The sequence below is a fragment of the Nycticebus coucang genome, chromosome 7 (genome assembly GCF_027406575.1).
Source record: "Nycticebus coucang isolate mNycCou1 chromosome 7, mNycCou1.pri, whole genome shotgun sequence".
Lineage (NCBI taxonomy): Eukaryota > Metazoa > Chordata > Mammalia > Primates > Lorisidae > Nycticebus > Nycticebus coucang.
In genome coordinates, this window is record NC_069786.1 from 46,631,683 (window position 1) to 46,655,513 (window position 23,831).

The following is a 23,831-nucleotide window of genomic DNA, read 5'->3' on the forward strand; positions in this document are numbered from 1 at the left end:
TTGAAGCAACAACAAATATACATTACTGGGATCTGATCAAACTAAAAAGCTTCTGTACAGCCAAGAACACAGTCTGCTTTAAAGCAAAGCAGACAGCCGTCAGAATGGGAGAAGATACTTACAGGTTATGTTTCTGACAAAGGTTTGATAACCAGAATCCACAGAGAACTCAAACTTTTTTTTGTTTGTTTGTTTGCTCAAATTTTAATACTGTTTTACATGTTTTCTGTTTGTGAAACTCCTATTATGTTTATAACCCAAAATTTCAATTGTTAACACATTAACTTAATATACACTTGTCAAACACAGTTGATAATCTTGAGGGGAAAATACATCAAATGCATATATACAATTATAGAAGTTCTTACTATACATGTAGCATGGAAGATACATTTTATTACTTTTTACATATTCTAAAACACATTCAAATGAAGATAAATAGATTCAAACTGGCTGACAAACTGTTCTGTTGGTTGAGGTCCTTCATTTTATATTTTGTGATAAGAAAATCCAAAATTATTAACATTGAATTTCTCATCATACATTTATCTAAAAACAGTTAAACTTGTAAAGGAAGATTGTAGATTGGTTAATTTAGGTGTTTTATAGTGGCTTATTATTAAATTAATTGACTGCTGGGGATATCTGCTAGAGAAGGAAAAATGTTTTGGAGAAACTTCTTCCAGTTATTAGAATTTGGAAAAGAAACAAAAGGAAAACATAATTGCAAAGCCTTATGATGCTATTTTTTGGACTAGTCTTCTATGTTCAGATGATTGTTTTAAGTGTTTTCTTTTTCATAAAGGTAAATACCTGAAAAGAAAGACACATTGTATATGTTTTTCCCAAAATATAGCTTTTAAAAATATATATACATATAATATCTATAAGCTAAAATTATGCAAAACCAATAAACAAAACACAGTATAGAAAGTGGATGCAGCATATAGATTATAAAATGTCCAGTTTGGGGGCTTCCCCCTCCCTTTACCTCTTTCATGATTTTATAATCACACCTAAGTATTATCAAGCCTGAAATAAAGGCACTACTGATAACAGGTAGTGCAAAAAAGCTCAGATATTTCTTTAAATAAAATAGTTCTAAATGAGTAGATAAAAATGCAAAATGGCACATTTTTTCTTTTTTTAAAATGCCATTATTATATTTTATTCTCATTTTCTTTTAATTTTATGTCATTTTTTTTTTATTGTTGAGGATTCATTGAGGGTACAATAAGCCAGGTTACACTGATTGCAATTGTTAGGTAAAGTCCCTCTTGCAATCATGTCTTACCCCCATAAAGTGTGAAAAACACTAAGGCCCCACCCCCCTCCCTCCATCCCTCTTTCTGCTTTTACTCACCCCCCCATAACCTTAATTGTCATTAATTGTCCTCATATCAAAATTGAGTACATAGGATTCATGCTTCTCCATTCTTGTGATGCTTTACTAAGAATAATGTCTTCCACTTCCATCCAGGTTAATACGAAGGATGTGAAGTCTCCATTTTTTTTTAATGGCTGAATAGTATTCAATGGTATACATATACCACAGCTTGTTCATCCATTCCTGGGTTGGTGGGCATTTAGGCTGTTTCCATATTTTGGCGATTGTAAATTGAGCTGCAATAAACAGTCTAGTACAAGTGTCCTTATGATAAAAGGATTTCTTTCCTTCTGGGTAGATGCCCAGTAATGGGATTGCAGGATCAAATGGGAGGTCTAGCTTGAGTGCTTTGAGGTTTCTCCATACTTCCTTCCAGAAAGGTTGTACTAGTTTGCAGTCCCACCAGCAGTGTAAAAGTGTTCCCTTCTCTCCACATCCACGCCAGCATCTGCAGTTTTGAGATTTGGGGATGTGGGCCATTCTCACTGGGGTTAGATGATATCTCAGGGTTGTTTTGATTTGCATTTCTCTAATATATAGAGATGATGAACATTTTTTCATGTGTTTGTTAGCCATTCCTCTGTCATCTTTAGAGAAAGTTCTATTCATGTCTCTTGCCCATTGATATATGGGATTGTTGGCTTTTTTTATGTGGATTAATTTGAGTTCTCTATAGATCCTAGTTATCAAGCTTTTGTCTGATTGAAAATATGCAAATATCCTTTCCCATTGTGTAGGTTGTCTCTTTGCTTTGGTTATTGTCTCCTTCGCTGTACAGAAGCTTTTCAGTTTAATGAAGTCCCATTTGTTTATTTTTGTTGTTGTTGTTGCAATTGCCATGGCAGTCTTCTTCATGAAGTCTTTCGCCAGGCCAATATCTTCCAGTGTTTTTCCTATGCTTTCTTGGAGGATTTTTATTGTTTCATGCCTTAAATTTAAGTCCTTTATCCATCTTGAGTCAATTTTTGTGAGTGGGGAAAGGTGTGGGTCCAGTTTCAGTCTTTTACATGTAGACATCCAGTTCTCCCAACACCATTTATTGAATAGGGAGTCTTTCCCCCAAGGTATGTTCTTGCTTGGTTTATCAAAGATTAGGTGGTTGTAAGATGTTAGCTTCATTTCTTGGTTTTCAATTCAATTCCAAGTTTCTATGTCTCTGTTTTTGTGCCACTACCATGCTGTCTTGTCCACTATGGCTTTGTAGTACAGACTAAAATCTGGTATGCTGATGCCCCCAGCTTTATTTTTATTACTAAGAACTGCCTTAGCTATACAGGGTTTTTTCTGGTTCCATACAAAATGCAGAATCATTTTTTCCAAATCTTGAAAGTACGATGTTGGTATTTTGATAGGAATGGCATTGAATAGGTAGATTGCTTTGGGAAGTATAGACATTTTAACAATGTTGATTCTTCCCATCCATGAGCATAGTATGTTCTTCCATTTGTTAATATCCTCTGCTATTTCCTTTCTGAGGATTTCATAATTGTATTTTTTGATGAGTTCTAGGAGTCTTGTGGTTGAGTCTTTGGGGTTCTCTAAGTATAAGATCATGTCGTCAGCAAAGAGAGAGAGTTTGACCTCCTCTGCTCCCATTTGGATTCACTTTATTTCCTTATCTTGCCTAATTGTATTGGCTAGAACTTCCAGCACTATGTTGAATAGTAAAGGTGACAGAGGACGACATTTTCTGGTTCCAGTTCTAAGAGGAAAAGCTTTCAGTTTTACTCCATTCAGTAAAATATTAGCTGTGGGTTTGTCATAGATAGCTTCAATCCGTTTTAGAAATGAAAATGGCACATTTTTTCAACTCATTCCAGTGTCAAAGCTTAACCAAAAACCTAAATATACAAATGCAGCCTGGAAACATTTTAGTGCAAATATGAAAAGTAATGGCATAATTTAGTTACTTTAAATAAGGTATTGTATGGGTAGGGATTTTTTATGAGGGACAAAGAATGTAATGGCATCTGGTACAATGTCTTCAAACTTAAGAAAACAAAAGAAGAGTTGAAAACTCACCTACTAATTATTTAATTTATCAATCTAACTTATAAGGGGAGACTAAAGTGTGATTTGTGAAGACCAAAATATTTTCTTAGATTTGTTGATGGCAGCAAAAAATAACATATGAGTTCTCCTGAAGTCTGTACACACAATGCTGGCGTTAAATTGCTTAAATGCTAGCACATCTGAAAAAGCCAAGTTCTTGACTTGAGGCTTCATCAGAAGGTCTCATCGTCATTGCAATTGGCTGCCCAGTGGCCAAACATCTCGCAGATCTCACAGTACGGGCGTTCCTCACTCCGACTGCCATGGTGTGTAGAGTGGGGAGGGTCATCAGACATCTGTGTCTGGGTAGGACAATCCTCTGTGTCATGCAGGTCAAAGCAGTCACATATGTCACAGAAGAGGTGAGGCTTCTTCTTAGACTGTTTCTCCTGGTCATCACTGTCATAATTGTTGAGATCATCCCCATTCCCATTGAGGGCTGCTTCTGACATCATCTCTACCTTCATCTTCAGATCTTGATTCTTCCTTCGAAGGTCCACTATTACTGAATTTAGGAAATCAATCTGATTCTCCTGGGCTCTTTCATCCTCTTCTGCCTGAGTATCAGTATTATCTGAGGAGCTGTTGAGCTGCCTCTTGTTTTTTTGAGTTGAAGCTCCAAGTTCTTTACCTTGAGCTCAAGCTTCACCTTATCAGACTCTAGAGACTGAACAACTGAATGCAAGGACTTGGCAGAGGCGTTTTCTCCCCTGAGCACTGTGACCTCATTTCTCAGTTTTTCCAGCTCTGCATCCTTTTCTGTGAGTAAGGCACTAGTTATACTGATGGATTTTTGCAAGGAGGCTTTTTTTTCTTCATCTGCATCTTTTATGTACTTGGATTCTCTTTTTTTCATTTCTAACAACTGATTACTGAGCACATATCTTTCCTCTTCCAGCTTTCGATGACTTGTGACTTCATCTCTGCTTCTCCCCAGCTCCTCGGCAAGTTTAATGTTCTCTTCTTGCAATGCTGAAAGCTGCTGGGACTTCTGAGCTGCTGCCTGCTTTAGGGTTTCTATTTCTTTCCTGAATTCTTCCATTTTCTGATTCTCTACAGTCAAGAGCTCCTTTGATTTGTTCAGCTCTTCCACATTTTTCAAGTTGTTTTCTTTAAGTGTGTCCAATTCATTCTGTAGTTTTGCATTTCTTTGCTTGGTGTCCTCCAAGGGGGCCAGCGTCTCAGACTTGTCTTTGGTCATCTGTTCCATTATCTGCATGGCATCTTCTGCTGTTTGAGCAGCTTGCTTCACTTGGGCTCTGCCTGTTACTTTTCTGTAAGATGGCTCTCCTAACCTTAGGGCAAGGTGGCAGTAAGTGAGAACTCAAACTTATTAATAAGAAAAGAACAAGTGATCCCATTTCACAGTGGGCAAGAGACTTGAACAGAAGCTTCTCTGAAGAAGACAGGTGCACAGCTTACAGACACATGAAAAAAATGCTCATCATCTTTAATCATCAGAGTGATGCAAATCAAAACCACTTTGAGATATCATCTAACTCCAGTAAGAGTAGCCCACATAAAAAAATCCCAAAACCACAGATGTTGGCATGGATGTGGAGAAAAGGGAACACTTCTACACTACTGGTGGGAACGCAAGTTAATACGTTCCTTTTCATCCTGCAATTCCTCTATTAGGTGTATATCCAAAAGACCAAAAATTGCTTTACAACAAAAATATTTGGAGAGGCAGAGGAAGATGGCGGCCGAGTAACAGCTTCCTTGCATCTGGGCATGGTGAGTCTGGGGAGATAGGACTCCAGGCATCTCTGGCTGCTGGGATCTGCCTAGCATCATCCCTGTGAGGATACAGGGAGTCAGCGAGAGACTTCTGGACCCCAAGAGAAGGACTAAAACAGTGGAAAACCTGCAAGTGGTCGCGTGTATTCAATCCATCTAAACCCGCCCGCAACTGTAAGTTCAGTAGCAGCGAGACTGCAAACCAGAAAGGCCTTACCTGTGAACAGTTTTGGTGTCTTTGGACTTGGCACTCAGTTGAACTGCCTTGGGGAGAGCCTGAGCGGGAGTGCAGAGAACTTTGGCCGTTGTCTGGGGCCCCAGTCTGAGCCGCTGAGCCAGACGGAGATAATAGTGTTTGGCTGTGGGGCACAGGGAGCCATCGTGAGCGATCTGCCCCAGCAAGCTCCGCCCTCAGGGTTGCAGAGCTACAATCAGGTGGGAGATGATAACCCAGTGACCAAGTAGCCTAAGGGTGGGATCTGAGCTGCCTTGCAGACCTAACCCCCAGGAGTAGAGTGAGACTGGTTTTGGCACACTAGGTAAGTGGATAGCCACTTCATCAGTGATTCCAGTGACAAGCATTTTACTGGGAAAGCTTCTGCTCAGCAAGTTTACAAGTTCAAAGGGCCTTTTAAGTGGGCTGAAGAGAGAATTAGGGTGTCTACCTGCTGGGGTTTGAGAAATTAGCAGAACTGTGATTAACATCTCATACCCCAGAAGACCACGTGTTGCCCAAACAATATTCAATGACATATACATACTGCTTTGTTTTTGGTTGTGTTTTTTTTCTTTTTTGGTTTGGTTGTTTTTTTTTTGTTTATTTTGATGTTGTTGATGTTGTTTTGTTTTTTAATTTCAAACTTTTCCATACAGATCTGTTTTCTTTCTAAATTTTTCTAGTTTAATTATACTTTCCCATTACTGCCTTTTTCAATAACTAGGACTTCATTTTTGCTAGTGTTTCTACCACTATTATTTGGTTTTTCACCCAATTTTATCCCGTAAAGTTTTCTGTTTGCTTGTTTTGGTTTAATTTATAGCATTTTTGTCCTTCCTCTCTACTTGGTGGAGGTGGGGTACTGTGTCTGATCAGGTTAGCAAAGAGCTGCTGACCTCAAGGGAACCACCCAATTGGGCACCCCCAGAAGGTGGGGTTATTTTAAGGTTGTGTCAAAGTACCCTACTGTACACCTATATTGCTCTGTCTCCCTCTTTCTGTGCCTCTCTTCCTTTTGTCAATATTCCTTTTACCCACCCCCTCTCCTTTCTCTATTTTTCTTTTTTTTTCTTATCACTTGGTCCTCCTTTCTTTCATCCCTTTTTTGCTCTTCATCCTTCTCACCCTTCTGGTCCTGTAACCCTTAGTCCACAGGCACGAGAACTTAAAGAGCAAGAGGAAGTGAAAGGAAAATTAGGGCAAGGAAACAGATAAAAGAAATCACCCATGAGGAAGAATCAGCAGAAAACTCCAGGCAACATGAAGAACCAGTCCAGAACAACCCCGCCAAGGGACCATGAGGTAGCTACTGCAGAGGATTCCACCTATACAGAAATGTTAGGAATGACAGAAAGGGAAATTAGAATACACATGTTGAAAACAATGAAAGAAATGATGGAAACAATGAAGGAAACTGCTAATAAAGTGGAAAATAACCAAAAGGAAATCCAAAAACAGAATCAAATCAGAGATGAACGATATGAAGGATATAAAAAGGATATAGCAGAGCTGAAGGAACTGAAACAGTCAATTAGGGAACTTAAAGATGCAATGGAAAGTATCAGCAACAGGTTAGACCATGCAGAAGAAAGAATTTCAGAGGTAGAAGACAAAGTTTTTGAGATAACTCAGATAGTAAAAGAGGCAGAAAAGAAGAGAGAGAAAGCAGAACGTTCACTGTCAGAATTATGGGACTTTATAAAGCGTTCCAACATACGAGTTATAGGAATTCCAGAAGGGGAAGAAGAATGCCCCAGAGGAATGGAAGCCATACTAGAGAATAGTGTAAAAGAAAATTTCCCAAATATCACCAAAGATTCTGACACACTGCTTTCAGAGGGATATCGGACCCCAGGTCACCTCAACTCTAACCGAGCTTCTCCAAGACACATTGTGATGAACCTATCCAAAGTCAAGACAAAAGAAAAGATTCTGCAAGCTGCCAGGAATAAGCGCCAGTTGACCTACAGGGGAAAATCCATCAGAGTGACCGCAGACTTCTCTAATGAAACTTTCCAAGCAAGAAGACAATGGTCATCTACCTTTAATCTACTTAAACAGAACAATTTCCAGCCCAGAATTCTGTACCTTGCTAAGCTAAGCTTAAAAATTGATGGAGAATTCAAGTCATTTACGGATATACAAACATTGAGGAAATTTGCCACAACAAGACCAGCTCTACAGGAAATACTTCAACCTGTTCTGCACACTGACCACCACAATGGATCAGCAGCAAAGTAAGAACTCAGAAATTAAAGGACAGTTGGTCTTTTGAAATAATAAATAAAACAGATAAACCATTGGCCAGACTAACAAGGAATAGAAAACTAAAATCTCTAGTAACCTCAATCAGAAATGATAAAGGGGAAATAACAACTGATCCCACAGAGATACAAGAGATCATCTCTGAATACTACCAGAAACTCTACGCCCAGATATTTGACAATGTGAAAGAAATGGATCAATATTTGGAATCACACCCTCTCCCTAGACTCAACCAGGAAGAAATAGAGCTCCTGAACAGACCAATTTCAAGCACTGAGATCAAAGAAACAATAAAAAATCTTCCAACCAAAAAATGCCCTGGTCCAGATGGCTTCACACCAGAATTCTATCAAAACTTCAAGGAAGAGCTTATTCCTGTACTGCAGAAATTATTCCAAAAAATTGAGGAAGAAGGAATCTTCCCCCAACACATTCTATGAAGCAAACATCAACCTGATACCAAAACCAGGAAAAGACCCAAACAAAAAGGAGAATTTCAGACTAATCTCGCTCATGAATATAAATGCAAAAATTCTCAACAAAATCCTAGCCAATAGATTACAGCTTATTATCAAAAAAGTCATTCATCATGATCAAGTAGGCTTCAACCCAGGGGTGCAAGGCTGGTTTAACATATGCAAGTCCATAAACGTTATCCACCATATTAACAGAGGCAAAAATAAAGATCACATGATCCTCTCAATAGATGCAGAAAAAGCATTTGATAAAATCCAGCATCCTCTTCTAATTAGAACACTGAAGAGTATAGGCATAGTTGGCACATTTCTAAAACTGATCGAAGCTATCTATGACAAACCCACAGCCAATATTTTACTGAATGGAGTAAAACTGAAAGCTTTTCCTCTTAGAACTGGAACCAGACAAGGTTGTCCTCTGTCACCTTTACTATTCAACATAGTGCTGGAAGTTCTAGCCAATACAATTAGGCAACACAAGGAAATAAAGGGAATCCAAATGGGAGCAGAGGAGGTCAAACTCTCCCTCTTTGCTGATGACATGATCTTATACTTAGAGAACCCCAAAGACTCAACCACAAGACTCCTAGAACTCATCAAAAAATACAGTAATGTTTTAGGATATAAAATCAATGTCCACAAGTCAATAGCCTTTGTATACACCAATAACAGTCAAGATGAGAACTTAATTAAGGACACAACTCCCTTCACCATAGTTTCAAAGAAAATTAAATACCTAGGAATATACCTAATAAAGGAGGTGAAGGACCTCTATAAAGAAAACTATGAAATCCTCAGAAAGGAAATAGCAGAGGATATTAACAAATGGAAGAACATACCATGCTCATGGATGGGAAGAATCAACATTGTTAAAATGTCTATACTTCCCAAAGCAATCTACCTATTCAATGCCATTCCTATCAAAATACCAACATTGTACTTTCAAGATTTGGAAAAAATGATTCTGCGTTTTGTATGGAACCAGAAAAAATCCCGTATAGCTAAGGCAGTTCTTAGTAATAAAAATAAAGCTGGGGGCATCAGCATACCAGATTTTAGTCTGTACTACAAAACCATAGTGGTCAAGACAGCATGGTACTGGCACAAAACAGACATAGAAACTTGGAATCGAATTGAAAACCAAGAAATGAAGCTAACATCTTACAACCACCTAATCTTCGATAAACCAAACAAGAACATACCTTGGAGGAAAGACTCCCTATTCAATAAATGGTGTTGGGAAAACTGGATGTCTACATGTAAAAGACGGAAACTGGACCCACACCTTTCTCCACTCACAAAAATTGACTCAAGATGGATAAAGGACTTAAATTTAAGGCATGAAACAATAAAAATCCTCCAAGAAAGCATAGGAAAAACACTGGAAGATATTGGCCTGGCGAAAGACTTCATGAAGAAGACTGCCATGGCAATTGCAACAACAACAACAAAAATAAACAAATGGGACTTCATTAAACTGAAAAGCTTCTGTACAGCGAAGGAGACAATAACCAAAGCAAAGAGACAACCTACACAATGGGAAAGGATATTTGCATATTTTCAATCAGACAAAAGCTTGATAACTAGGATCTATAGAGAACTCAAATTAATCCACATAAAAAAAGCCAACAATCCCATATATCAATGGGCAAGAGACATGAATAGAACTTTCTCTAAAGATGACAGAGGAATGGCTAACAAACATATGAAAAAATGTTCATCATCTCTATATATTAGAGAAATGCAAATCAAAACAACCCTGAGATATCATCTAACCCCAGTGAGAATGGCCCACATCCCCAAATCTCAAAACTGCAGATGCTGGCGTGGATGTGGAGAGAAGGGAACACTTTTACACTGCTGGTGGGACTGCAAACTAGTACAACCTTTCTGGAAGGAAGTATAGAGAAACCTCAAAGCACTCAAGCTAGACCTCCCATTTGATCCTGCAATCCCATTACTGGGCATCTACCCAGAAGGAAAGAAATCCTTTTATCATAAGGACACTTGTACTAGACTGTTTATTGCAGCTCAATTCACAATCGCCAAAATGTGGAAACAGCCTAAATGCCCACCAACCCAGGAATGGATGAACAAGCTGTGGTATATGTATACCATGGAATACTATTCAGCCATTAAAAAAAATGGAGACTTTACATCCTTCTTATTAACCTGGATGGAAGCGGAATACATTATTCTTAGTAAAGCATCACAGGAATGGAGAAGCATGAATCCTATGTACTCAATTTTGATATGAGGACAATTAATGACAATTAAGGTTATGGGGGGGAAGCAGAAAGAGGGAAGGAGGGAGGTGGGTGGGGCCTTGGTGTTTTTCACACTTTATGGGGGCAAGACATGATTGCACGAGGGACTTTACCTAACAATTGCAATCAGTGTAACCTGGCTTATTGTACCCTCAATGAATCCCCAACAATAAAAAAATAAAATAAAGTAAAATAATTGCACCAGATTGTTTATTACAACTCAATTTATAATTGCCAAGTCATGCAAGAAGCCCAAGTGCCCATCGACCCATGAATGGATTGATAAATTGTGGAAAATGTACACCATGGAGTATTATGCAGCCTTAAAAAAAAGATGGAGAAGTTACCTCTTTTATGTTTACATGGATGGAGCTGGAACATATTCTTCATAGTAAAGTATCTCAAGAATGGAAGAAAAAGTATCCAATGTACTCTGTACTATTATGAAACCAATTTATGATCACCCACACTTTCATATGAAAGATATGACACAACTATAGCCCAGGATGAAGAAGGGCAGAGGACAGAAATGGGAGGGGAGCAAGGAGGTTGGATGGAGGGAGCATAAACAAAGGGACCACACTATGGAACATATTACAAGGGTACATTTCAAATCTATTAAATATAGAGTTTAAATGCCTTAACACAATAATTAAGTAAGTGAGGTGAAGGCTATGTTAACAAGTTTCATGTTAGCATTCCCAATTGTATATAAAATAAGCATGTTGTGCCCCATAAGCACATTAATGTATACATGATTTGTGTATTTATGACTTAATAAAAAAAGAAAACAAAATCACTTGAATGCTATCTATATCCTTTGTGTCCGTTTTTTATACAAATGTGTGGTATATAAGAGCTTATAGGGTGGTACCTATGGCTCAGTAGGTAGGGCACTGGCCCCATATACCGAGGGTGGCAGGTTCTAACCTAGCCCCACACAAACTGCAACAACAACAAAAGTAGCCGGGTGTTGTGGTGTCCACCTGTAGTCCCAGCTACTCAGGAGGCTGAGGCAAGAGAATTGCTTAAGCCCAAGAGCTGGAGGTTGCTATGAGCTGTCATGCCACAGCACTCTACCGAGAGCAACAAGGTAAGACTCTGTCTCTGGAAAAAAAAAAAAAAAAAAAGAGCTCATCCATGGCTTCATACCTCCTTTGAAAAACTTAACCAGCCATACAAATCAACTGTAACTGCAGTTTCTCTCACCTCACACTTAAATTATGGGATGTTTTTTTCTTTCTTTTTTTTTTTTTTTTATTGTTCAGGATTCATTGAAGGTATAATAAGCCAGGTTACACTGATTGCAACTGTTAGGCAAAGTCCCTCTTGCAATCATGTCTTGCCCCCATAAAGTTTGACACACACCGAGGCCCCACCCCCCTCCCTCTGTCCCTCTTTCTACTTTTCCTCCCCCCAAATTATGGGATTTTTTAAAACTCATATGAGTCTTTTGTGATCCTTCTAGCCCCATGCTTCATAATGGAGTTTGTCTCTCAAAACTCCGATCAGACTGGATTTGCCCTAATGTCACACCCAGTTCACCACTCCCCCATAATAGAGCGTGTCATTCTCCCCAGGTTTGATCCTGCATCTGTCTATTATTGTTCTTACACTACTGGATGGTAATTTATCACTCAATCATTTGCCTCCCCAGCAGACTTCCTAGAGGGCTGGGCTTCTGTCTTGTATATCTTAGAAAGGGATGGGAGAACTAGTGTAGAATCATTTCCAAGCCTAATAAGGCGAGTAAAGAAATCCCAGTGAAAAAGAGCTCTGCCATCTCGAAGTAAACTTTTAATGAGATGTTTTCTCCAACAGTCGTCAGCTGCCTCTGGCCCTGCCTCCTTCAAAATCTGGGAGTTTTTGCTGTTGTTAGTTTGTTTGGAATTGAATCTCTCCTAAAGCAAGCAAACATTAGATACTATAACTACATCCCAAGAGAAAGAGATTAGAAATTCAGGAATATAACTAGACACTTTGAAAATATAGTGAGACTATCACTTGACTCAGTGGCACTGGTGGCTTAGACTTCTGGGCCACAGAATTAGACAGTCCAGACCTTCCAGAATCAGGGAGGGAAGCCTTCTATGTGCATCTCAATGCAATTTTAGAGGCTTTGTTAAAACACTGTAAAATGAACAATCCCCATAAATCACAGCTGGAAAGCTTCTCATAGTCTGGAGGGAGGGGCAAAAAAAACTTAGAAGTCATTTAGGCATTTGCTAATCAATCAATAAAGAAAGAGACATTCATTGAATCCTTACTATACACCTAGCATTCAGTTAGATTCTCCTGGAGATTTTTTTTTCCATTAAAGTTAAAATGAAGATGCTTCTTTACAAGTAACTGAGAGTTATAATGTGGAACAAAGGCCAAACATGATGGTTCATGCCTGTAATCCTAGCATTCTGAGAGACTGAGGTGGGAGGAGCCCTTGAGCTCAGGAGTTCGAGACCAGCGTAAGTAAGAGCAAGACTGAGTCTCTACAAAAAATAGAAAAGTTAGCCAGGATGGTTTCACATGCCTGTAGTCCCAGTTATTAGGAAGGCTGAGTCAGGAGTTTGAGGTTTCTATGAGCTATGGGTGACACCACCACACTCTAACCCAGGTTACAAAGCAAAACCCTATCTCAAAAACAAATAAAAAATAGAAAACAATGTGGAACAAAACATGAACTCACAGAATAACAATACCAGGCAGTACACCATCAATGGTACAATTGAATGGATGAGTACACCCTATAGGATATCCATATATCACAATTTATCCAGGATTGTTCTAGTTTATGCCTTTATCCCTGTTTAGATAACATAGTATACAGAACAGTGTTATTCAGAAGAAAGACTTTCCTCCTTTGGAGTAATGGCATGCATTGTTAAACCTTTACTAGGACAGAGGCTATTTTCTGCCCTTAGAAATGATATCTAGAAATCAGACATTATGGGAATTTTCCTGGGTTTGAGTTTGAATCCCTAAAGCTCAGAAGTTCAAGACCAACCAGCTCTACCAAAAATATTAAAAATTAGCTGGGCATCGTGACGTGGTCTGTAGTCCCAGCTAGCTGGGATGCTGAGGCAGGAGAATCACTTGAGCCCAGGAGTCTGAAGTTGCTACTCTGACACCAGGGCACTCTAGCCTGGAGCAAAAGAATGAGTCTCTATCCCAAAAAAGAGAAGGAAAGGGGGAGGGGAAAGAGAAAAGAAAGAAGAAAGGGAAGTGAAAAGAGACAGACAGCTCTCTTAGAGCAAAAGTGGAGATGAAGAACAGAATTTTACTTCTGTTCTTCATCTCCACTGAACAGAATACTGTAATATGTTAATTTTTTCTGTGTGAATGTATTATCTTTTGCATGATGGTATGATTCAAATGTATGATTTTTATTGTGACTTTATTGTCTTTGTAATAAAAAAATACTTGAAAAGCAAAAACAGAATGAAGAATATAATCCATACAAATGTTGACTTTCTGTTGACATTCCTTCTACATTCAACACAAAACAAAGAAAAGTCTGTAAGAAGGCCTGAAAAGCCTGACACACTTGGTACGTGTGTGTTAAGACTTTCAAAGGCCCTGACAAGCCTGCAGTCACAGCACGCACCATGCAACATGTGTTGCTACAGAGAAAATGTTTTTATAGACTCTGTTTGTTTTATTTTACATTGACTTTTAAAAGCTAAGGAAAGCAGTGGGGGTTTCGGGGAGATTAAAGGTTTGTAATAAATTATATAAGCCTAGGCAATGAAGAAAAACTCTGGAGTGTTATGAGGTGTTAAATAAATTGAATTGACTAAACTTTCTGCCCCGTTGTCATGATGGTCTTGACAGGTCTCACAATGTGGAGGCAATTAGCTGTTAGCCTGGTTTAGAAAGATAAATTTCAACTTCCAGACAAGAGCATTGATGTAGGATAGTTCATGTGAGCTACAGAACTCTTGTCTAGTCAATTCCGGCTTTAATATTTGCAAAACAAAGTGCGTATGAGGAAGGAGAAAGATAACAGAAAAATGATGGTAAAACTTATTCAAAGTGCAAATATTTTCATTTTCTCCCTCATAAGTCAAGTTTTTCTGCAGGCATAGTCATAAAAGGACTCTAGAGGCAGAATAGAATTGGTACAGCTATTTTAAAATATTACTGAGAAGCCAGTTTTCAATAGCATTTTAGGCGCAGACTCAAAACAGATACACAATTTTAGTGCAAACTCATTTATTTATTTTGTTATACAAATTGCTTTTGCAAAGGGGCTTCTTTTCTGTCCATTATGTAATGTTCTTATCTCTTCATCATATCATGCCTTAGGGAGAGGTCTACAGCAGTAACCAAACAGCAATTATTTTTTATTCATGGGATCATTTCGATTCTATCCAAGTCAGCTTGTTAAAGACAAAACACCATTGACATTTTCATGGGATACAGCCTAAGACCTTTGAAAATCTGAAAATCTGTGGATACCACGTGAGAATAAAGTTTCTTATCTCCTAAACAAGAAAAAAATACAAAAACTTAAGCAAGCCAAAACTTCTATTGGGGTAAGAAGAACTTGTTTCAGTTTCCCTTTCCACAGTGTTTCTAGCCAATTTTTTTTTCTACAAAGAATTACATTTTTTAAATGATTATTTGGCATTACTTTGTTTATTTTATTTAAAAAATAGAAATCAATAAACCAATCATGTAAACATAAAACTGAATATTAGACAAGACCAATAAAATGGGCAAACTTTGGTAAGTCTGATTAAAGAAAACACAAATAATGTCAGAATGAGATTAAGAAAGAAAATATAATGATATATACAAATTGTTGTTTTCAATTTTCAGATAATATGGTATATATAACTTTATACCAGTAAATTTGAAAATCTAAATAAAATGGAAAATATAAGTTAACAAAATGGACTCAAGAAGACTTAAAAAACCCAAATGGATCTATAAATATAGAAGACAGAAATAATAAAAAATAGTAAGAAAAAGAAAAGTTGTCCCATAGCAGAGATACTAGCTCAAGATGGTTTTGCAAGGAACAAATCATTCTCAAGGAAAAATTCATTTCTATGCCATGAACCACATAGTCTTTTTCCCAGTAATATGAGAATAGTCAATATTAGGAAATCTACCAATACAAATGACTACATTAAGAGATTTAAAGAAGAAAAAATATGAGTTTATTTCAAAGTATTTGATAAATTTAACAGTAATTTCCAATTTTTAAAGATCCTGTTAAGCAAGGAATAGAAGAAAATGGCTTAAATTCTAAATGGTTTCTACCAATCACCTACAGAAAACTTCATACTTAATGATGAAATTTAAGAAGGATTCACGTTCAAATTAGGAATAACACAAGTACCTCTATGAGCAATCCTCTTCTACATTGTTTCTGTTTCACTTGCCCAAGGTTAAGGATTAGTTATGAGCCTTTGTTTTATGTACTTAGTAATTTACGCAATGGAAAATATCCAGTCTAGGCTCAGCACCCATAGCACAGTGGTTACAGTACTGGCCACATGCACCAAGGGTGAGGGGTTCAAACCCAGCCTGGGCCAGCTAAAAAACAATGATAACTGCAACAAAAATATAGCCAGGTGTTGTGGTGGGTGCCTGTAGTCCCAGCTACTTGGGAGGCTGAGGCAAGAGAATCACTTAAGCCCAAGGGTTTGAGGTTGCTGTGAGCCATGATGCCATGGCACTCTACCAAGGATGACATAGTGAGACTCTGTCTCAAAAAAAAAAAAGAAAGAGGAGGGAGACAAGATGGCGGACTGAACCCAGCTTTCAACAGAGGCTCCCGTCCAGAAGGAGAGTTAAGCAACAGGAATTTAGTAAGTATCCTGGTGGACTTGAGCCTCACCAAGAGAGAAGGTTGAAGAACGCACATCAACACCGCTGAAGCAAGCTGTGATCACAAGGACGCAAACAAAAGATACAAAATCCACCACCAAGCGGACGGGAGTCCCCCTCCCCCATGGGACCGGCTCAAGAGCCCCACAATTAAACAAGCAGGCAGAAATTAAAGGCCCTCCCACTACACTCCATGGGAGAGACCTTCTAAAAACTGGACCTACCTCCCCTACTGGGGTGCCATGGCGTTCTCCTGCCAGGCATAAAACTGAATAAAACTTTAAAAATTGTTTGCCGGCAACCCTGAATCCCCAACAATCCCCTCCCGCCCACTGAGGTCTGGAGGCCTGTCCCCGAGGAGTTCGGATCCTTGAGTGATTTCTCAAGGGGAGTGGACAGTCCCCGAGTTGCGACTCGTCAGCATTGACTCTGAGGCACGCGAGTGAGGAGAGGGCACTGGGCTGAGGGGGAGTCATGCCTCGGCGGCACATCCCTGTGGTGCAGTGCAGCAGCCCTCCCCGTGCATCAATACAGCCAGACATAAAACTGAATGAAACTCTAGCTTCCCCCCCACTCTCACTTGGGGTCTGGGGACCTGTCCCCCAGGAGTTCGGATCCTTGGGTGATTTCTCAAGGGGAGCGCACAGTGCCCGAGACGCGACTGGTCAGCGCTGACTCTGAGACACGCGGGCGAGGAGAAAGCACTCTACTGAGGGGGAGTCATGCCTCGGTGGCACTTCCCTGCGGATTAGGTGCAGCAGCCCTCCCCGGGCAACATTACAGGGCCGGGCACAAAACTGAATAAACCTCTAGCTTCCCCGCTGAGAGCTGAGAGCCCCTACTCTCACTCGGGGTCTGGAGGCCTATCCCCCAGGAGTTCGGATCCTTGGGTGATTTCTCGAGGGGAGTGCAAGTGCCCGAGCTGCGTCAGGTCAGCACTGACTCTGAGACACGAGAGCAAGGAGAGGGCACTCTGCTGAGGGGAAATCAAGACTTGGCGGCACTTCCCTGTGGTGCAGTGCAACAGCCTCCCTGGGCAGGCGTAAAATTGAATGAAACTCTAGCTTCCCCCCCACTCCCAATCGGGGTCTAGGGGCCTATCCCCCAAGAGTTTGGATTCTTGGGGGATCTCTTGAGGGGTGTGGACCCAGCATAAACTGCGGCCACTCAGTGCTGACTCTGGGGCACGAGACAGAGGAGAAAAGGGTCGGCTTAGTGCCCACACCAGAGCAGCAGTTCCCTGGAGGTAGATCAACAGCCATTTTCCTTTAACGGAAGAATGCTCACTTCTGGATATTCTGAGGCCACACCCCCTGTCTCCCTGGGCAACCAGAGGAGGCCACCGGTGACCGGGGGATTTCCTGACACTGCTCACAAATCCGGGAAGCTTCCAGGGCAGGGCCGACCCAGAGAGGTGATCGGACGCAAACCTCCAGTAGCAAAGAGGACACAAACCTCCAGCAGCAAAGACGTTTGAACTCAGAACAGCCCGTCTTCTGTAGGTGATTTCGGCAGGAACAGAGACAGAACCCCACAAAGTTGTCTGTTCTGTTCTGTTCTGTTCTGTTAGCAGCATCCATCAGGGACGGGGCTAAGCCTGAGTGAACACCTCCTTCCCATCACCTGCATCAAACACTCAAAGATGTCAGGCCCCATCTCCTCCTGCTAGATAGCGGCAGTCTGCGGGGGCCTGGCAGACTTCCTTGGGATTCAGGCAGATGCAAACCCCTGGAGTGTCTGTTCACTGCAGGCAACTGGGTTAGCCATCTGCAGAGATACCAGTGACTGGGTCCGACGGAGGGGCAAAGTGGGGAAGGAGACGTCAACTTTCCGAGACTGCTCTGTTTGCTGCGTGGCTCCTCCTGACTCCACGCTGCACTGGGGTGAGCCATGTCAGAGGAGTCACCAGGCTCCTGTGATCCAGTTCCCAGAGACCTCTTGAACTCTCCCACCAGAGACAGGTGCCGATTGAGACACTTGATTTGGACCTTTTGAACTGGGCTAATAGACAGAGGACTTTTCAGGCGGTGCCCTGGGTGTGCGGTTGTAGGAAGGTTTGATTCTCCTTTTCCAACTGTGGCCAGAGGTGGGCAGGCAGGGTGACTTAATTGCTGATTTTTCCACACAGCTGAGACTTCAAGCCAGAGTAGAAGTTGCAATAGGATTGAACAGAAACCAGCTGAAAACAAGACAGAACCACTTTGCTCCACCACACCAGACAGGGCCCCAGTTTCTCAGGCCACAACACTGTAAGGCCCCTCGATAAAGCTCCAGGGGAAAAACCAAAGGGAGTAAAATAACCATGGGGCGGAATCAGCGGAAAAACGCTGGTAACATGAATAACCAGAATAGATCAACCCCCCCAAGAAAAGATACGGCAGGTGTGATTGAAGATCCCATTCATAAACAACTGGCTGAGATGTCAGAAATCGAATTCAGAATTTGGATTGCAGACAAGATTAATAAAATGGAATTAGGAATTTGAGGAGAAATTCAAAAGTTGTCTCAAGAATTTAACGAATTTAAAGACAAAACCACCAAAGACTTAGACACACTGAAGCAAGAATTTACAGCCCTCAAAGATATGAAAAATACAGTAGAATCCCTCAGCAACAGAATGGAGCAAGCAGAAGAAAGGATTTCTGACATTGAAGATAAAGTCTTCGAACGCTCCCAATCTTTCAAAGAGGAAGAGAAATGGAGAGCAAAATGGATCACTCACTCAAGGAGCTCTCAGATAATTCGAAAAAAAGCAATATAAGAATTATAGGGATCTCTGAGAACGATGAAGTGGCCTCCAAGGGCACAGAGGCCCTTCTGCATGAAATTATGAAAGAAAATTTTCCAGACATGCCTAGAGAATCTGAAATTCAGATAGCAGACAGCTTCAGAAACCCAGCACGATTCAACCCCAATAAGTCATCCCCCAGACATATCATAATTAGCTTCACTAAAGTTAACATGAAAGAGAAGATTCTCAAAGCAATTCGGTGAAAGAAAACTATTACGTACAAAGGTAAGAATATTAGAATAACTGCAGATCTCGCTGCTGAAACTTTTCAAGCCAGAAGAGGGTGGTCATCAACTTTTAATCTCCTAAAGCAAAATAACTTTCAACCCAGGATCTTGTATCCAGCCAAACTGAGTTTCATCTATGATGGAGAAATTAAATACTTCAATGACATTCATATGTTGAAAAAATTTGCCATAAGTAAACCAGCTCTTCAGGATATTCTCAGACCTATCCTCCACAATGACCAACCCAATCCTATACCACAAAAGTAAACTCACTCAGAAACTTCGGATCAAACTCCAACTCCCACACTGATGAAAGGATTAAAAGTGTCCACTGGACCTTTGAAAAACTCGATACCCAAAATTCCACCAGACTTATCAATACTCTCCATCAATGTGAATGGCTTAAACTGTCCTCTAAAGAGGCATAGGTTAGCTGACTGGATACAAAAACTCAAGCCAGATATTTGTTGCATACAAGAGTCACATCTCAACTTAAAAGACAAATACAGATTCAGGGTGAAAGGATGGTCATCCATATTTCAGGCAAATGGTAATCAGAAAAAAGCAGGTGTTGCAATTTTATTTGCAGATACAGTAGGCTTTAAATCATCAAAAGTGAGGAAGGACAAGAATGGTCACTTCATATTTGTTAAGGGCAATACTCAATATGATGAGATCTCAATTATTAATATCATTCACCCAACCAGAATGCACCTCAATTTATAAGAGAAACTCTAACAGACATGAGTAGCTTGATTTCCTCCAGCTCCATAATTGACGGAGATTTCAACACTACTTTGGCAGTGTTGGATCGATCCTCCAGCAAGAAGTTGAGCAAAGAAATCTTAGATTTAAACCTAACCATCCAATATTTAGATTTAGCAGACATCTACAGAACATTTCATCCCAACAAAACTGAATACACATACTTCTCACCAGCCCATGGAACTTACTCCAAAATTGACCACATTTTAGGTCACAAGTCTAACCTCAGTAAATTTAAAGGGATAGAAATTATTCCATGCATCTTCTCGGACCATCATGGAATAAAACGTGAATTGAGTAACAACAGGAATCTGCATACCCATACAAAAACATGGAAGTTAAATAACCTTATGCTGAATGATAGCTGGGTCAGAGATGAGATTAAGAAAGAAATCGCCAATTTTTTGGAACAAAACGACAATGAAGACACAAACTATCAGAACCTCTGGGACAGCGCAATCTTCCCAGTTCTAAGAGGGAAATTTATAGCACTGCAAGCCTTCCTCAAGAGAACGGAAAGAGAGGAAGTTAACAACTTAATGGGACATCTCACGCAACTGGAAAAGGAAGAACATTCCAACCCTAAACCCAGTAGAAGAAAAGAAATAACCAAAATTAGAGCAGAATTAAATGAAATTGAAAACAAAAGAATAATACAACAGATCAATAAATCAAAAAGCTGGTTTTTTGAAAAGGTCAATAAAATAGATAAACCTCTGGCCAACCTAATCAGGAAAAAAAGAGTAAAATCTCTAATGTCATCAATCAGAAACAACAAAGACGAAATAACAACAGACTCATCAGAAATCCAAAAAATCCTTAATGAATATTACAAGAAACTTTATTCTCAGAAATATGAAAATCTGAAGGAAATTGACCGATACTTGGAAGCACGCCACCTTCCAAGACTTAACCAGAATCAAGTGGAAATGTTGAACAGACCCATATCAAGTTCAGAAATAGCATCAACTATACAAAACCTCCCTAAAAAGAAAAGCCCGGGACCAGATGGTTTCATGTCAGAATTCTACCAAACCTTTAAAGAGGAATTAGTACCTATATTACTCAACCTGTTCCAAAATGTAGAAAAAGAAGGAAGACTACCCAACACGTTCTATGAAGCAAACATCACCCTGATCCCCAAATCAGGAAAAGACCCAACAAGAAAAGAAAATTATAGACCGATATCACTAATGAATATAGATGCAAAAATATTCAACAAGATTCTAACAAACAGAATCCAGCAACACATCAAACAAATTATACATCATGACCAGGTTGGTTTTATCCCAGGGTCTCAAGGCTGGTTCAATATACGTAAATCTATAAATGTAATTCAGCGCATAAACAAATTAAAAAACAAAGACCATATGATTCTCTCAATTGATGCAGAAAAAGCTTTTGATAATATCCAGCATCCCTTCATGATCAGAACACTCAAGAAAATTGGTCTAGAAGGGACTTTCCTTAAACTGATAGAGGCCATCTACAGCAAACCCACAGCCAATATCATATTGAATGGAGTTAAATTGGAATCATTTCCACTCAGATCAGGAACCAGACAAGGCTGCCCATTGTCTCCATTGCTTTTCAACATTGTAATGGAAGTTTTAGCCACCGCAATTAGGGAAGAAAAGGCGATCAAGGGTATCCATATAGGATCAGAAGAGATCAAACTTTCGCTCTTCACAGATGATATGATTGTGTATCTGGAAAACACTAGGGACTCTACTACAAAACTCCTAGAAGTGATCAAGGAATACAGCAGCGTCTCAGGTTACAAAATCAACATCCATAAATCGGTAGCCTTTATATACACCAACAACAGTCAAGTTGAAAAAGCAGTTAAGGACTCTATCCCATTCACAGTAGTGCCAAAGAAGATGAAATATTTGGGAATTTACCTAACAAAGGACGTGAAAGATCTCTATAAAGAGAACTATGAAACTCTAAGAAAAGAAATAGCTGAAAATGTTAACAAATGGAAAAACATACCATGCTCATGGCTGGGAAGAATCAACATTATCAAAATGTCCATACTACCCAAAGCAATATATAATTTCAATGCACTCCCTATTAAAGCTCCACTGTCATATTTTAAAGATCTTGAAAAAACATTACTTCGTTTTATATTGAATCAGAAAAAACTCAAATAGCCAAGACATTACTCAGAAATAAAAACAAAACAGGAGGAATCACACTACCAGACCTCAGACTTTACTACAAATTGATAGTGATCAAAACAGCATGGTATTGGCGCAAAAACAGAGAAGTAGATATCTGGAACAGAATAGAGAACCAAGAGATGAATCCAGCTACTTACCGTTATTTGATTTTTGACAAGCCAATTAAAAACATCCAGTGGGGAAAAGATTCCCTATTTAACAAATGGTGCTGGGTGAACTGGCTGGCAACCTGTAGAAGACTGAAATTGGACCCACACCTTTCACCATTAACTAAGATAGACTCTCACTGGATTAAAGATTTAAACTTAAAACGTGAAACTATAAAAATACTAGAGGAGAATGCCGGGAAAACCCTTGAAGAAATTGGTCTGGGTGAGTACTTCATGAGGAGAACCCCCCAGGCAATTGAAGCAGCTTCAAAAATACACTACTGGGACTTGATCAAACTAAAAAGCTTCTGCACAGCTAAGAACACAGTAAGCAAAGCAAGCAGACAGCCCGCAGAATGGGAGAAGATATTTGCAGGGTATATCTCTGACAAAGGTTTAATAACCAGAATCCACAGAGAACTCAAAACGCATTAGCAAGAAAAAAACAAGGGATCCCATTGCAGGCTGGGCAAGGGATTTGAAGAGAAACTTCTCTGAAGAAGACAGGCGCACGGCCTTCAGACATATGAAAAAATGCTCATCATCTTTAATCATCAGAGAAATGCAAATCAAAACTACTTTGAGATATCATCTAACTCCAATGAGACTAGCCTATATCACAAAATCTCAAGACCAGAGATGTTGGCGTGGATGCGGAGAAAAGGGAACACTTCTGCACTGCTAGTGGGAATGCAAATTAATACATTCCTTTTGGAAAGATATATGAACACTCAGAGATCTAAAAATAGATCTGCCATTCAATCCTGTAATTCCTCTGCTGGGCATACACCCAGAAGACCAAAAATCACACCATAACAAAGATATTTGTACCAGAATGTTTATTGCAGCCCAATTCATAATAGCTAAGTCATGGAAAAAGCCCAAGTGCCCATCGATCCATGAATGGATTAACAAATTGTGGTATATGTATACCATGGAATACTATGCAGCCTTAAAGAAAGATGGAGACTTTACCTCTTTCATGTTTACATGGATGGTTCTGGAACATATTCTTCTTAGTAAAGTATCTCAAGAATGGAAGAAAAAGTACCCAATGTACTCAGCCCTACTACGAAACTAATTTGGAGCTCTCACATGAAAGCTATAACCCAGTTACAACTTAACAATAGGGGGAAGTGGGAAAGGGGGGTGGGTAGAGGAAGGGGGATTGGTGGGTTCACACCTGTGGTGCATCTTACAGGGGTATTTGCGAAACTTGGTAGATGTAGAATGTAAAGGTTTTGGCACAGTAACTGAGATAACGCCGGAAAGGCTATGTTAACCACTGTGATAAAAATGTGTCAAATGGTCTATGAAGCGAGTGTATGATGCCCCATGATCATATCAATGTATACAGTTATGATTTAATAAAAAAAAAAAAAGAAAGAAAAAGAAGAAAATATACAGTCTACATTATGAGGGTCACAGATGGATGGAGAATTAGTTAGAAAGTGCAAATAGCAAATTTATTTTT

General features: G+C 39.6%; 1 pseudogene across 1 annotated transcript in view; it reads right to left on the reverse strand.

Annotated features, from left to right (window-relative positions):
* Nucleotides 1–3,587: 3,587 nt before the first annotated feature.
* The window catches only part of LOC128589699 (CAP-Gly domain-containing linker protein 1-like), a 41,473-nt pseudogene continuing 21,229 nt past the window's right edge, over nucleotides 3,588–23,831 (reverse strand). The window contains exon 2 of the transcript XR_008381120.1: nucleotides 3,588–4,734. The product of XR_008381120.1 is annotated as a CAP-Gly domain-containing linker protein 1-like (transcript). The remainder of the gene's footprint in view (nucleotides 4,735–23,831) is intronic.